We start from the raw sequence: 15,763 nt of genomic DNA on the forward strand, positions 1-15,763 counted from the left end.
CTCCCCACACAGACCCCGTAGGCAGGTGCCAAATCTGAGACTCCACCAGCCTGGCTAACACTATAAGCCTTACCCTGGTGATTTCCTGAGACCTGCCCCATCCAACTTGTGGGCCTACCCATGCTGTTTCCAGTGGCTTTTCCAAATGGACAGTTTGTCTCGGCTCATGCTTCAGGCTTTCCTAAAATCTCTCAAACAAGCAGTATCTCACCTCGGTGTGCCCTGTACCTCTTGCTAAGTGGCCCAGGCCCGGCACTAGTGGCAGTCAGCCTTGGTTCTCAGCTTCTTGGCCTCTCCTGGGCACCTCAAGCCAGCACAAGTAGTAGCCATTTGCACATCCCTTTGTAGCTCATGCCAGGTGGCCCTACATAAAACACAGGTTGTGGTTGAACTTGGCCTACACCTTGAAGGAGGGCCCAGAGCCAGTACACCTGGTGGATAGCTTCAGACCATGTTGAAGCACCACCCAACCACCTCCACAAGTGACAGACTCAAAGGCGGACTCAGTGGGCACAAGAGCATCACTAAAGTAAGTCCTGCTCTATGGGGTAGACTCCTGAACAATTGATCCCCTAGGGTGGTTGCAGCCAGTCCTTGCAGCCAATCAGCCTGGGGTGTGTGTGTGTAAATCTCTTTCATTGACATGCAAACAGTAATCAAAGCTCAGCTACAACAGGAGGGTGCACACAGACCACACAGAGGCAGGGCACACCTGGAGTGCTCAGCTTGGGTGAACTGAGAGGCTATGAAACTGGACCCTACAGGACATGTACTATAATAGGCGACTCTATCAAGCCTGGGAGACATAGCAGCTTTATCTAATACACAGAAACAAATACTGGGAGGTTGCCAAAATGAGGAGACAAAGAAACATGTCCCAAATTAAAGAACCGAACAAAACTCCAGAAAAAGAGCTAAACAAAAGAGAGACAAGCAATCTACTAGATGTGGAGCTTAAAACACTGGTTACAAAGATGCTCAATGAACTTAGGGGGAAAGTAGATGAGCTTAGAACTTCAAGAGCATAAAAAAGGACACAGAAACCACAACAAAGAACCAGTCAGAAATGAAGAATACACTAACTGAAATGAAGACTAGTTTACAGGGAGTCGCCCCCACGGTCGGAAGAGTGAGCTCCAAGAGCACAGAGCCGGTGCCCGCTATGAGGGAGATTGTGCACATCCAGGTGGGCCAGTGTGGGAACCAGAGAGGCACCAAGTTTTGGGAAGTGACCTGTGATGAACATGGTATAGACCCAGCGGGAGGCTACGTAGGTGACTCGGCATTGCAACTGGAGAAAATCAACGTCTACTACAATGAGTCATTGTCTCAGAAGTATGTGCCCAGGGCAGCCCTGGTGGACTTGGAACCCGGAACCATGGACAGTGTGTGGTCTGGGCCTTTTGGGCAGCTCTTCCGGCCTGACAACTTCATCTTTGGACAAACCAGTGCAGGGAACAACTGGGCGAAAGGGCATTACACAGAAGGAGCAGAGCTGGTGGGTTCCGTGCTCGACGTGGTGAGGAAAGAGTGTGAGCACTGTGACTGCCTGCAGGGCTTCCAGCTGACCCCCTCCCTGGGAGGAGGGACAGGTTTGGGCATGGGCACGCTGCTCATCAGCAAAACCAGAGAGGAGTATCCCGACAGGATAATGAACATCTTCAGCATCATGCCCTCCCCCAAGGTCTCAGACACTGTGGTGGAGCCCTACAATGCTACCTTGTCAGTCCACCAGCTGGTAGACAACATGGATGAGACCTACTGCTTTGACAATGAAGTCCTGTATGACATCTGCTTCCGCACCCTGAAGCTGACCACTCCAACTTACAGGTACCTCAGCTACCTCGAGTCAGCCACCATGAGTGGGGCCACCACCTTGCTACGCTTCTCAGGCCAGCTCAGTGCTGACCTCCGAAAGCTTGCAGTGAACATGGTCCCTTTCCCCCATCTCCACATCTTCATGCCTGGCTTTGCCCGTCTGACGGCCAGAGGCAGTTAGTACCAGGGCCTGACGGTGCCAGAACTGACTCAGCAAATATTTGATGCTGAGAATATGATGGCAGCCTGTGATCCAAGACATGGGTGTTACCTGACTGTGTCCACTGTCTTCTGGGGCCCCATATCCATGAAGGAGGTAGACGAGCAGATGCTGGCCATCCAGAACAAGAATAGCAGCTACTTTGTGGAGTGGATCCCTAACAACATCAAGATGGCTGTGTGTGACATCCCTCCTCGGGGCCTCAAGATGGCCTCCACTTTCACTGGCAACAGCACAGCCATCCAGGAGTTGTTCAAGTGCATCTCGGAGCAGTTTTCTGCCATATTCCACTGGAAGGCCTTCCTGCGCTGGTTTATGGGAGAGGACATGGATGAGTTCACAGAAGCAGAGAGCAACATGAATGATCTGGGGTCTGAGTACCAGCAATATCAAGAAGCTATGGCCAACGATGGTGAAGAAGCTTTTGAAGACGATGAAGAGGAGATCAATGAATAGAGGAGCGTTTCTGTTTCAAATATGACAATTCAGGTTTTATTTAACTCTGATGTGTCTTAATTCTAATGGTCTTCGAATGATGCACTGGTCTAAACATATGGCTGCAGGCCCCTCCCAAATGCAATAAAATTGTACTCTCAGTCATCTAGAATAAAGAAAACACATTAAAATAGCAGAGAATTGGCAGTCCAGCCTTTTTGATTCAGAATAGGGATATTTTCTAATGGAAGATTTAAAAGAAATAATGGGCCGTCAATAAAGGGCTAAACAAATAAACCTCACCTTCTCTTAAGAGTTCAACCATGTCTGAGAATTAACAGGGAAGTCAGAAACAGTGTTTTTTCACCCTTTGTGAAATGAAGCTATGCAGTGTTGCCTTATATGGAATATGCAACAATGACCTTTGAAACAATTTATTCATAATAAAACAGTTAAAAAAAATAGTTTACAGGGAATTGATAGTGTAGTAGATGAAGCAGAGGATCAAAGCAGAGATTTGGAAGATAAGGAAGCAGAAAACACCCAGTCAGAACAGCATAGAGAAAAAATAATCTATAAAGATGAGGATAGCATAAAGAGCCTTTGGGACAATTTCAAGTGTACTATCATTCGCATCATGGGAGTGCCAGAAGAAGAAACAGCAAGGAATTCAAAACATATGTAGAAAAATAATGATGGAAACCATCCTAACCTGGTGAAGGAAATACACATACAAGTCCAGGACATGCAGAGAGTCCCAAACAAGCTGAACCCAAAGAGGTCCACACCAAGACACATCATAATTAAAATGGCAAAGATTAAGATACAGAATCTTAAAAACAGCAAGAGAAAGGCAGTTAGTTACCTACAAGGGAGTTCCCATAAGACTATCAGCTGATTTCTCAACAGAAACTTTGCAGGACATAAGGATTTGGCAAGAAGTATTCAAAGTGATGAAAAAGTGAGGAATGGGAGTTGACTTTCAAGGCTGATGAAAGTCAAGGAGGGGAGCGTCTGATACCCTGATTGACTGTGCGGTTTGTGACAGTCTTTCTAGGGAAGGAGTGAAGGTTGCTTTCCTGAGAGATAGCTAGGAGGAACCTTAAGGCACGATGGAAAACTTGAGAGTCTTGTAAAAAGCATGGGTTTTACAGGCGAGGCCAGATGGCAGGTGTGTGGCTCAGCTTCTGTGCCTAGAAGGGCAGACTGAAGGTCAACCTGAAGGTTCTTTGTGTGAGTTCCAGCAAAGCAGACTTAAAAGGTTATATGTGATCAATTGTTGCTCTTGTTGTGTTTATGGAAATGAACAGGCTAAATTAAAACTGGACTTAATGCAGTCCCTTTAATGACAAGGAGGGTAATCTTAAGGAGAAAAATCATGATTTGAGGAAAACCACGATGCTCAGTGGTAGAATATAAACTAGTGCAGCTGTCTTTAAAAGTTTGTTTTCATTTAGAAGTTAAAACTAGGTTTGTAACATCATCAAAAATGTTCAATCTACAGGCAAGGGAGACCTGTCAAATTGCCACTGTCAAATATAATTCCAGCAAGGACCCTGTGACTGGATGTCTCCAGTTTTACTGATTCAGAGGCTGGTTTGTGGGTTATGTTGTATGAATTAACATGTGCATTCTTCCTTCTGTTTGCATAGGACATAGGCCTATAATCTTATTACCTGAGTGTAGGAAACAAGGAAATAGTGACTTCCAAACCAGCAGAAAATCAGTAACAAAGGGCAAATGTAATTAAAGGGTCTTAAGGGCAAATGTAATTAGAGGATTTCTGAGAAGGGAGCTGACAGCATTAGCATACTTACAAATCACAATAGGGGCATTTAGATAATCGCATTAGATTGTAACTCTGGAGTAACAGGGGAGAAGGAGAGGGGAGGGAGAGCTAATCGCATTACTATAAAACCAGTTTCCTTTGTCTACATGGAGCGCACATTCTCTTGGCTGAGGGTGCACCTGACTCTGCAGACTTGTGAATAAACGCCTTGCTTTGCTGCTCAAGTTCTGTGTCCCGGTTTTTATTGTGAGCATATCTTACAATTTGGGGGCTCGTCCGGGATCCTCCATCTGTGTGAGGGAAGGGGCTCTGAGCTGAGACAGGGAGATGCGACCTACTTGCTTTTGGGTGGCTTGCTTGACCCAGGGTCCCCCTACCTCACAGTGTCCAGAAACGACCTGAGACTTCTAGTTGGGACAGCAGTAGATCGACGCAAGGGGGAAACAAAAGCAAATACCGCGGCAACCAGGCAACCTTGTGCACGGGTCAAGGTAAGAAAATTGGACTTAAGTACTGCCTTGGTGGTTGGGCATCCTCGGGAAGGTGATTGTGTGTGTGGCTGGGACGTGTCTCAAGACACGAAGCGAGTGTGGAGTGCCCCTCCGCTGCGTCCATTCTCCTGTGAGGGAAATGGCTGGAGACAGACGAAGCATCTTGGGCTGTGTGCAAAGTCTCTCTAAGAGGGTTGAGCACACAGGACTGTATAAAAGAAACTTCCAGTAAGGGGGGTTGAGTAGACAGGGCGTGGGTAGAAATTCTCCGGTATAGGGGGATTGAGCTCTATCTCTGTAAATCTAGGAACTTTTAGCTGCCAGATGCTGAGTTTGAGTATAGTCCTTCACCGTGTGGAAAAGAACAAGGATTGGAAGCATGTTATGGTTAAATCTAAAGAAGTAAAGTGTATTTAGAAAGCTTGTGACTATTGCAGAAGGTCTGAGGAAAGTTGTAATGATAAAAAGGAAAGTTATGGAAGTTTTAAATCTGGGAAAAGGAAATCTCAGGTGCTTGTGTTCTTATTTTATAAAAGCATATCTTCATCTGTTCTGCTGTGGAATTCTCTGTAAAGGTTGTCAGTAAACCACTTGGCAAAAATTCCTTTTGCCTCCCAGGGTCCAGGAAGATTCAGGGCTGCTGAGCATTCCAGCCTGGACAAGTGAGCATGTCTCTGCCAAGGGCATGTCTCTCTAGGAGGCCAGTGGACATACTGGAGAGAGAGGGCCTAGCTATCTGTGTCTTGAATTATTGCTCTGTTTATGCTCTGAAAGGAAAAACTGAGGTTTCCCAGGGAAATTTAAAACTTCACATGTAGGAAAGTGAACAAAAGAAAGTGTAAAGCATAAAAATGAAGGCTTGTGAAAGGTATACAGAAGGTTTGTTTGGAGTTTGTATGGTTTTAACAAAAGAAAGTATAAGGCATGGAAATGCAATTTTAGTGAATATTAGGACAAGGATTTTCCTTCACACTGTATATTTTTCTCCCTACCTGATCCCTCCAGAATTTGACAATTTGAAGGAGTAAGTAATGACATTAGGTTCCTTTGCATATAACTAATAAGACAAGTTGCTAATGGTGGTTTTGTCAGCCGAGGCTTTGACTGGAATGTCATACCTGAAGGAAGCATGCCTAGGCTCTGGTTGTTACCAGAAAGCCCTGAGGAATGGAAGTTGACTTTCAAGGCTAATGAAAGCCCATGAGAGAAAAGCCTGGTACCTTGGTTGGTTGTGTGGTTCATGGCAATCTTTCTAGGGAAGGAATGAAGGTTGCTTCCCTGATAGATGGCTAGGAGGAACCTTAAGGCACAATGGAAAACTCGAAGGACTTGTAAAAAGCATGAGTTTTACAGGCAAGACCAGGTGGCAGGTGTGTGGCTCAGCTTGTGTGCCCAGAGGGCAGACTGAAGGTGAACCTGAAGGTTCTTTGTGTGAGTTCCAGCAAAACAGACTTAAAAGATTTATGCTATCAATAGCTGCTCTTGTTGTGTTTATGCAAATGAACAGGCTAAATTAAAACTGGACTTAATGCAGTCCCTTTAATGACAAGAAAGGTAATCTTAAGGAGCAAAATCATGATTTGAGGAAAATCACAATGCTCAGTGGTAGACCATAAACTAGTGCAGCTAACTATGTCTATAAAGTTTATTTTAATTAAAAGTTTGTTTTCATTTGAAAGTTAAACCAGGTCTGTGACATTATCAAAGATGCTTAATTTACAGGCAAGAAGAATGTCAAATGCCTTGCAACTGGATGTCTTCCCAATAAGACAGTCTTGCAAATTTAGAGACTGGTTTGTGAATTGTGTTGTGTGAATTAACATGTGTGTTCTTTCTGTTTTCATAGGGCATAAGCCTATGACTCATTACCTGAGTGATTATCTGTACATATAGGCCTCACCTAAGAAGCCCATCTGCATTGTTGCCTCCTGAGACTCAGCAGTTTGGCTGAACTAAGTGGTTGGGTTGGTGAAGTATGGGTTGGTCAGTGGGCTCACTTTAAAACTGGTCTCCCTTTTCTATCCTAATGGCTTGGACAAAAAGGGGCCAGAGGTCTGAGACAGAGGAAATCCTAAAATATACCCCTAGGCCCAAACTAGGTATAGTGGGCAAAATGGTTTTGGACAGGTGTGAGATGCCCTGCACACCTTCCTCCAAAGAAGCCATTTTTTTCCCTAATGTAGAACATTGAGAAATTGACCCCTGTCTTTTGTCATCTAGTGGTTATGGTTTTAATGATGCCTTTTAACCCTGTTGCCTAATCTATTGCCCCCAGAATATGACAAGGATGCCAGCTTGTCCAACAGTGCCAGCCCTTGGAAACCGAGCATGCCGCTGTCCAGGGACAGTCAACTGACCTGGACTCTGAAAAATCCTTCCCCATGAGGGGAGGCCACCCTCCCCTCCACTCCCACTCTTATTAGGGATTTCTAGACCCAAGGGTAGGTAGGCAGGTGTCCTTACCGCTTTAGGCTGCTGTATTATTCCACGCATCAGAGGTTTAGTTCAGAGATTAATTGAGACTGCACTAACTAAAAAGATGCCAGTAATTTACCAACAGAATAATCTCCTCCTCCTAGAGGCCAAAGGGAATCCTAACTATGAGGAAGAAAGTCAAGCAATCCTCCTTAGATTTGAAGTGATAAATAGAATGGTTTTAATAGTCAATTTCCCAAGAGAAGACAGGGGGGAATTGTAGAAAACAAGGAAATAGTGACTCCCAAACCAGTAGAAAATCATTAGTAACAAAGGACAAATGTAATTAAAGGGTCTTAAGGGCAAATGTAATTAGAGGATTTCTGAGAAGGGAGTTGACAGCATTAGCATATTTACAAGTCACAATAGGGGCATGTAGATGATCGCATTAGATTGTAACCCTGGAGTAACCAGTAAAGGAGAAACAGGGGAGAAAGAGAGAGGAAGGGGAGCTAATCTCATTAGGGAGGGGGAGCTAATCGCATCACTATAAAACCAGTTTTCTTCGTCTACTTGGGGCACACATTCTCCTGGCTGAGGGTGCACCTGACTCTGCAGACTCATGAATAAACGCCTCCCTTTGCTGCTAAAGTCTTGTGTCCTGGTTTTTATTGTGAGCATTTCTCACATGAGTAATTGTCTGTATGTATAGGCCTCACTTAAGAAGCCCATCTGCTTTGCAGCTTCTTGAGACTCAATGGTTTTGGCTGAACTAAGTGGTTGGGTTGGTAATGTGTGGGGCAGTCTGTGGGCTTCACTTTAAAACTGGTTTCTCTTTTCTATCCTAATGGCTTGGACAGAAATGGCCCAGAGGTCTGAGAGGCAGGAAACCTGAAATGTTCTCCTCATCCTAAACTAAGTATAGTGGGCAAAAGGGTTTTGGACTGGTGTGATGTGCCTTGCACACCTTCCTCCAAAGAAGCCCTTCTTTTCCCTAATGTGGAACACTGAAAAACTAACCCCTGCCTTTTGTCATCTAGTGGTTATGGATTGAATGATGCCTTTAAACCCTGTTGCCAAATCTGTTGCCCCCAGAATACAAGTATACCAGCCTGTTAAACCAAGCATGCCAGTCCGGGGACAACCAACTGACCTGGAGTCTGCAAGATCCTTCCCCATGTGGGAAGGCCATCCTCCCCTCAACACCCCCACTCTTATTAGGGATTTTTGGACCCAAGGGTAGGTAGAACGATGACCATGTTCAGCTTGAAGTAGCTAGAGGAGCACAAGACCTTCGCCCATTGTCCTTTATAAGATTATAAAGAATCCTAAGTCTGAGAGGGAGAACTTGTTATTTTTTAATATTATAAAAATTAATTAATTAAAAAAAAGACTAATATAGGAAAGGGTGAAGCCGGGGAACTTACATGCACGACCCGTGGACATGAACTAAGAGGGGTGGGGTTGCTGGGGCAGGGGGAGTGCTGGGTAGAGGGGAGCAAAGGGGAAAAAAAAAAGGAACTATTGTAACAATATAATCAATAAAATATACTTAAAAATAGAAGTATCATGTTAAGAAAAACAAAAACAGAAACAAACAAAAAATCCTGGTTTCTCATTTTCTGTCCCATAACTTGGACAGAAAGGGTCCAAAGGTCTGAGAAGGGGGAAATCCTAAAATATTCCCTTTAGCCCAAACTAAGTTTAGTGGGCAAAAGGGCTTTGAAGAGGTGTGACATGCCTTGCACACTTTCTGCCAAAGAAGCCAATTGTTTTTCCTAATGTGGGACATTAAATATTAATCCCTTCCTGTTGTCATCTAGTGGTTATAGTTTTAATTATGCCTTTTAACCCTGTTGCCAAATCTGTTGCCCCCAGAATACAACAAAGATGCCAGTTTGTTCAGCAGTGCCAGCCCTTGGAAACTGAGCATGCTGCTGCCTGGGGACAGCCAGCTGACCTGGACTTTACAAAATCCTTCCCCATTTGGGAAGGTCACCCTCCCCTCCTCACTCCCACTCTATTAGGGATTTCTAGACCCAAGGGTAGGTAGGATGACGGCCATGTTCAGCTTGAAGCAGCTAGAGGAGCACAGACCTTTGTCCATTGTCCTTTATAAGATTATAAAGGGTCTTAAGTCTGAGGGAGGGAATCGTTACAAAGAAAGGTCCCCCCAGGTTCCCCAGAGCCTGCAGTTGGGGGGGCCGTGCAGGAAGAGGACAGCTTTCAAGATGCCTTTGTATAGCTATGGCTGGTAGCTAGTATCTTATTTATACAAATGGCTTTGGTTCTTCCAAGGTCCCAAGGAGATGGGAGGGATTTTGACTATAAAATGGTGATGAAAAAGAGGTCAACAGCTCCTGGTGGATCATTCGATCCTCACATCTGTATCGATGCCACTGGGGTACCTAAAGGAGTTCCAGATGAGTTTAAGGCTAGGAATCAAATAGCGGCAGGGTTTGAGTCAGTCCTCTTCTGGTGGTCAACAATTAATAAGAATGTTGATTGGGTAAACTATATTTATTATAATCAGCAGAGATTTATTAATTATACCAGGGATGTTATAGAAGAAATAGCTCAACAGTTAGATGCCACCAGTTGAATGACCTGGGAGAATAGGATGGCAATGGATATGATGCTAGCAGAAAAAGAAGGTGTATGTGTAATGCTCGGGGGACAGTGTTACACTTTTATCTCCCATAATACAGCTACTGATGGGACTACCACTAAGGCTCTACAGGGACTGACCGCCCTAGCAAATGAACTAGCAGAAAACTCAGGCATCAACAACCGTATGACAGGATGGTTAAAAAACTGGTTTGGCAATTGGAGAGGAATGATCATGTCAGCTCTTGACTCCCCTCCCTCATAGTAGTAGCAGGAGTCCTTACTGCTTTAGGCTGCTGTCTTACTCCCTGCATCAGAGGTTTAATTCAGAGATTAATTGAGATGGCACTAACTAAACAGATGCCAGTAATTTACCAACAGAATAATCTCCTCCTGAATGCTGAAGAAAATCCTTGCTATGAGGCAGAGAATCAAGATATCCTCATGAGTTTTGAAGGGACGACTTAGAGGTTGGAGTAGTCAATTTTCCAAAAGAGACAGGGAGAATTGTAAGGGATAAAGAAGCAAGCCAATGACTCTCAAACCTGAAGGAGATAATTAACAGATGAATTATGGAAAAGGGGTGAGGAAATGATGACATTCCACAGCTCCTCACACATCTCGCTGGGATCAAGAGGAGGAAGACTGTCATCACCAAACACAGAGAAATGGGAAGATGTAGCTAGATAACTTTGCAAATAAGTTGGACATAGACCTATAACTAGATTACCCTTAATCACACCCTGAGTTAAGTAGTTAATCGGGTTATACTGTGAACCCAAATTAACTAATAATGGAGAAATGAGGGAGAAGGAGAGCAGAAGGGGAACTGATCGCATTAGTATAAAACAAGTTTTCTTTGTCTAGTTCGCACATGCATGCCCTGGCTGGCTGTGTGCCCAACTCTGCACACTCATGAATAAATGCCTCGCTTTGCTGTTCAAGTCCTGTGTCCCGGTGTTTTATTGTGAGCATTTCTCACAATGGGAACTGTGGTTGGCAGAAGAATGTCCTCCAAAGAGGCCTGCATACTATCCTCAGAACCGTGAATGTGGTACAAGGGAAAACACAGCAGATGTGATTAAAGTTAAGGATCTTGAGATGGGGAGATTAATTTGGATTATGCAAAGAGACCCAAATCTAATCACACTCTCAGCCTTAAAAGTGCACAAATTCTCCCAGCTGTGATCAGAGAAACAGATGTAATGCCTATTTCCTCTGATCCAAGACAAATACTTGAGGAAGATCAGAGTACTTGCATGTACTACTTGCTTGGCAAGGAGTTCTAGGCCATGCTTGATTGAACAGCAAAGGCAGGCAGTCACCCTACCTGATGAGTCCCAGTTCTGAGGCTACGCCCTCCACTCAGGCCCGGAGAAACCACACTGCATGCTTTTCTGCTCCTAGCCTGCCCTGTAGGCGGGCTTGCTGCCAGTCTAGAATGTCACGCCTACTTTCTCTGCTGGGTCAAGACTCACATCCCGATCAAGGTCATTTCCCTAGCGCATGCTCCTGTACCCCAGGCTGATTTTGGCTGGATTTTAGGGTCCTATTGTTCATGCTCCACAAGCCCTCGTCTTACTGAAATGTGGCCTCTCTTCCCGTAGCTAATTCTTCATCACTCTCTGCTCCTCTGAAGCCTTACCCCAACAGTCAGATCTACCTGAAGCAGGAAGTGATGTCATATTCTAGCAAGTACACAGGAACTCTGGGAGAAGGTAGGGTTCAGGGCAGAGTTTAAGAGAATAAAGCCAGATCTCCATCCAACCACCCCCTCACTGTCTGACCTCAGGCATGTTCTTACTCATTCAGGACCAGTTCCTCATCTAGGGACTCAAAGAAAAACCACCCACTTCCTAGGATTACTGGGAAGTTTTTTATTTTTATTTTTTTACTGGCTTTATTTTTTATTTTTTTTATTGTTTCTCTATTACAGTTGTCCCACTTTTCCCCCCATTGCTTCCCCACAACTCAGCCCACCCCTTCTCCCACAGTCAATCCCCGCCTTGTTGTATATTACTGGGAAGTTTGTATTCAGACTTCATGAGACACTCAATAACTGTCACTTAAATGAATGAGTGATACCTGCTCATTTGTGAAAATTTTCTGGAATATTCTGCACATTTATTTACTTATTAATAAAAATCACTTCAAAAGGGGTTTTACTGTGATCCAAGATTTTAGACAGCTTCAGGAAATCATTTAAAACTAAACATGTCAACTCCAAGTACACCAAGACATCCAGACTGTCATTTGGCATTAGACCAAGCCAAGATAAGCATGTCAACCTAAGACTGAAAGCAAAACCTTCAAGCAAGCTAAGAACAAAGATCGCAGGTTACTAAGTTGACTAGTTATTAAAGCTCTTTAAGAACGAAGAAAAAGAAAATTTCAACTCTTAAATTCTACTTCCCAGGTTTGGACAAAAAGAATCTCTCATGTTAATGTTATCTGGCTTTGGGAAATTCCAAACCATAAATTCCTCTTCTGGTCCTGTGAATTCTTTGAATGGGTGTGCTGAAAGTCGAGGCTAACATGCATTAACATGCATACTTCTAAAGGTCTATCTATGTTCCCTTATTTAGTATTCCAGAGGTGCTGAGATGAGAGGTACACCATTCAGTGGACAGTTTATGTCTTGCAATTTGGGTAAGTTCTAAGGATAATAAAAAATAACATCATCTCCTTTTAATAATTAGAATTTAATCCATATTATAAGTAAAGTCAACCTGCAGAAATACTGAATAAATTAAGTCATGCAAATTTCTACCAGTAGAAAAATAACATAAGTCATATGTGTAAAAATCAAAAGATTAAAAGAAGTTCAGAATTTTCTTCCTAAGAAATTCTATGAAGGTCATAGTTGTAGTACCTGTTATGTTGCCTAAATGCCAATTTCTTTTTTTTAATTACATTTTATTGATTATGCTATTACAGTTCTCTTGATTTTTCCCCCTTTGTCTCCCACACCCCCTTCCACCCAGCACTCCCCACTCCCTTAAGCAATCCCCACACCATTGTTTATGTCCATGGGTGATGCATATAAGTTCTTTGGCTACTCCATTTCCTATACTGTAGTTTACATCCCTGTGGCTATTCTGTAACTACCTATTTGTACTTCTTAGTCCCCTCACCAATTCCCCCACACCCCCACACCTCCTCACAATCTGGCAACCATCAAAACACTCTCTGTACCCATGATTCTGTCTCTGTTCTTGTTTGCTTAGTTTGTTTTTTAGATTCAGTTGTTGATATATATTTATTGCCATTTTATTGTTCATAGTTTTGATCTTCTTTTCCTTAAATAAGTCCCTTTAACATTTCATATAATTATGGTTTGATGATGATGGACTCCTTTAGTTTTTTCTTCTCTGGGAAGCTCTTTATCTGCCCTTCAATTCTAAATGATATTTTTGCTGGGTAATCTCGGTTGTAGGTCTCTGGTTTTCATGACTACTGTTGTTTCCTTTTAAATTGTTCTTTATTTCAATTAGTGTATCCTTTGTTTCTGACTGGATCTTTTAAATGCTGCTGAGGTACTCACTAAGTTCCTTGAGCATCCTTACAATTAGTGTTTTGAACTCTGCATCTGATAGATTGCTTATCTCCATTTTGTTTAGCTCTTTTTCTGGAGTTTTGATCTGTTCTTTCATTTGGGCCATGTTTCTTTGTCTCCTTGTTTTGGCAGTCTCCCTGTGTTTGTTTCCATGTTATTAGGTAGAGCTGCTCTGATTTTGTGTCTAGGTTGTGTGGCCTAATGTAGTAGGTGTCCTGTAGGGTCCAGTGGCACAGCCTCCCCTATCACCCAAGCTGGGTACTCGAGGTGTGCCCTTTGTGTGGGCTGAGTACACTCTCCTCTTGTAGTTGAGCCTTGGCTGCTGTTGGCAGATCAATGGGAGGGATTTACCCAGGCCAGTCAGCTCCAAGGACTGGCTGTGACCACTGACCATCAACCTCTGCTCTCTGTGGAGGACCAGCTGTGCAGGGGCAGAGTGGTGGTGCTCCAATGTGGTCTGTAGCTGTCCACTGGGTGCGCTGGCCCTGGGGTTTCCCAGGTGGTGCAGACCAAGGTCAGCCCCTACCTTTGTTTTGCCCGGGGCTATAAAGCAACCTGAGATGGCTGCTACTTGTGCTGGGCTTGGGGATTCCCAGTAAAAGCCAAGCTGTGAATTTAGGCTGTTGCTGCTAGTGCTGGGTCTGGGGCTCACTGAGGCCAGCTGTTGCTTATTTGGTAGGGCTCAGGACGTTGTGAAGCAGGAGCCAAGACCAGCCATTCATATGGAAAAGCAGCTTGGGTGGGCCTGTAAGTTGGGTGGGCCTGTAAGTTGGGTGGGGCGGTGTCTCTGGGGACCTCTAAGGCAGGTCAAACAGTGTTAGCCAGGTTGATGAAGTCTCAGATATGGAATCAATTTGCCAGCTTTGTGGGGTGAGGTGTTAGAAAAGGGACAATGGCCTCTGCTCACCTTGATGCCAGACATTGAGTTTCTCCCTGTATATCACTGGTGCCTTTCAAGCTGTTACCCTAATGCTGGAGTTCAGAGGGAGTGAGTCTGAGTAGGTGAGTCTGTGTATGGGTTAAGAGGAACTGCGTGGAGCTCCAGAAGTTTCTTCCACCAATTCAATCCGCACTAGTTTTTGCAGCCAGAAGTTGTGGAGACTTATCTTCCTGGCACTGGAATCCTGGGTCAGGAGGCCTGGTGTGGGGCTGGGACTCCTTGCTCCCCAGATATCCCTCCCAAATTTTTATCCACCACACGTGGGTGATGGACCAGCCTGTTCCATGTCTGCGCCCCTACCAGTCTGGATGGGTGTGGTTTCTTTAATTCCATAATTGTCAGACTTCCAATCAACTTGATATCTGATGATTCTGAGTGATGGTTGTTCTATGTTTTAGTTGTAACTTTGATGGGGTTGTGCGAAGAGGCAAGCCATGTCTGCCTATGGAAGTCTGCCAATTTAAATATATTTTTATCTCAGACACACCACCCCATATACCAAATTGCTTGCTCCTAAAACATGTATAACAGTGATCATTCTCCATCATACTTTTAGTCACTATAGGTAAATTATTTTTTGCCCTAAAAAATCTTATTACCATTCCCCAGTAGTCATTTTCTACTATCAAGTTTTACAAATGAACACAAATTTGAGTTGTAGTTTTAGAGACTATGCAAACAAAATATAGAAACAACCCTAGAATGTTTAAAGCCTGATTTTCTTAGATTGAAAAATGTAAACAGACCCTAAAACAACAGATTCCCATGGCCCCAGACAAAGTGTTTCATATAGAGGGAAAAAAATTAATTACTTTCTGAATTTTATTTATTTCTTATTTTCTTTCTATATTAAGTAGGCAAAGCAATGCTAATACGAGGGGGGAGTACCCCTCCCCTCCCCAAACAACAGAATTATCTTCTGGAGGGCGAGCCCCTTGTAGTACAGTTTACCCCCACTAGGTGAGTGTTCTAGGGACCCATCTGTATCAGTGTACCAGCTGGTGTTGTTGCAAGAGACTGTACTTGGCTTTGGAGAATTTTTTTTTTTTTGGAAGACTTTCAACACATCTGCCCGTTTCATGATGGGAGATTTACAAGCCCACCTGCCCACACCACACTGAGTGCTCAACAGCTTTTGACTCAAACAGCATGACCCCCATGCTCCACCCTCCATATTCACCCAGTCTCACCCCCACCGACTGTTTTGTTTCCCTGATGTAAGAAGTCCTCAGAGGGAAATGTTTTGCTGAGGTGAAAGAGGCGAAACAAAAAAACGACAGAAGCACTAAAAGGCATCAAAATCAACAAGTTCAAAAACTGTTTTGAGCAGTGGGGAAAACATCTCAGTAGGTGTAGTGCATCAAACGGAGAGTACTTTGAAGGTGACTGAAATTTAAACATGTAAGAATAAATACAGGTACCCGTGCTGCTGCCGCCAAGTCCAGATCCATCCCTGTGCGCCACCGACGCCATCCCGTTGTGCACACCCGAT

At 44.0% G+C, this 15,763-nt stretch overlaps 1 pseudogene; it reads left to right on the forward strand.

The window, feature by feature from the left end:
• The first annotated feature begins 1,162 nt into the window (after nt 1-1,162).
• Nucleotides 1,163-2,494, forward strand: LOC150000160 (tubulin beta-5 chain pseudogene; annotated as a pseudogene).
• Nucleotides 2,495-15,763: the final 13,269 nt, after the last annotated feature.

Source organism: Furipterus horrens, unplaced genomic scaffold, assembly GCF_987537825.1.
Source record: "Furipterus horrens unplaced genomic scaffold, mFurHor1.1.pri manual_scaffold_10, whole genome shotgun sequence".
In the NCBI taxonomy this organism is placed as follows: Eukaryota; Metazoa; Chordata; class Mammalia; order Chiroptera; family Furipteridae; genus Furipterus; species Furipterus horrens.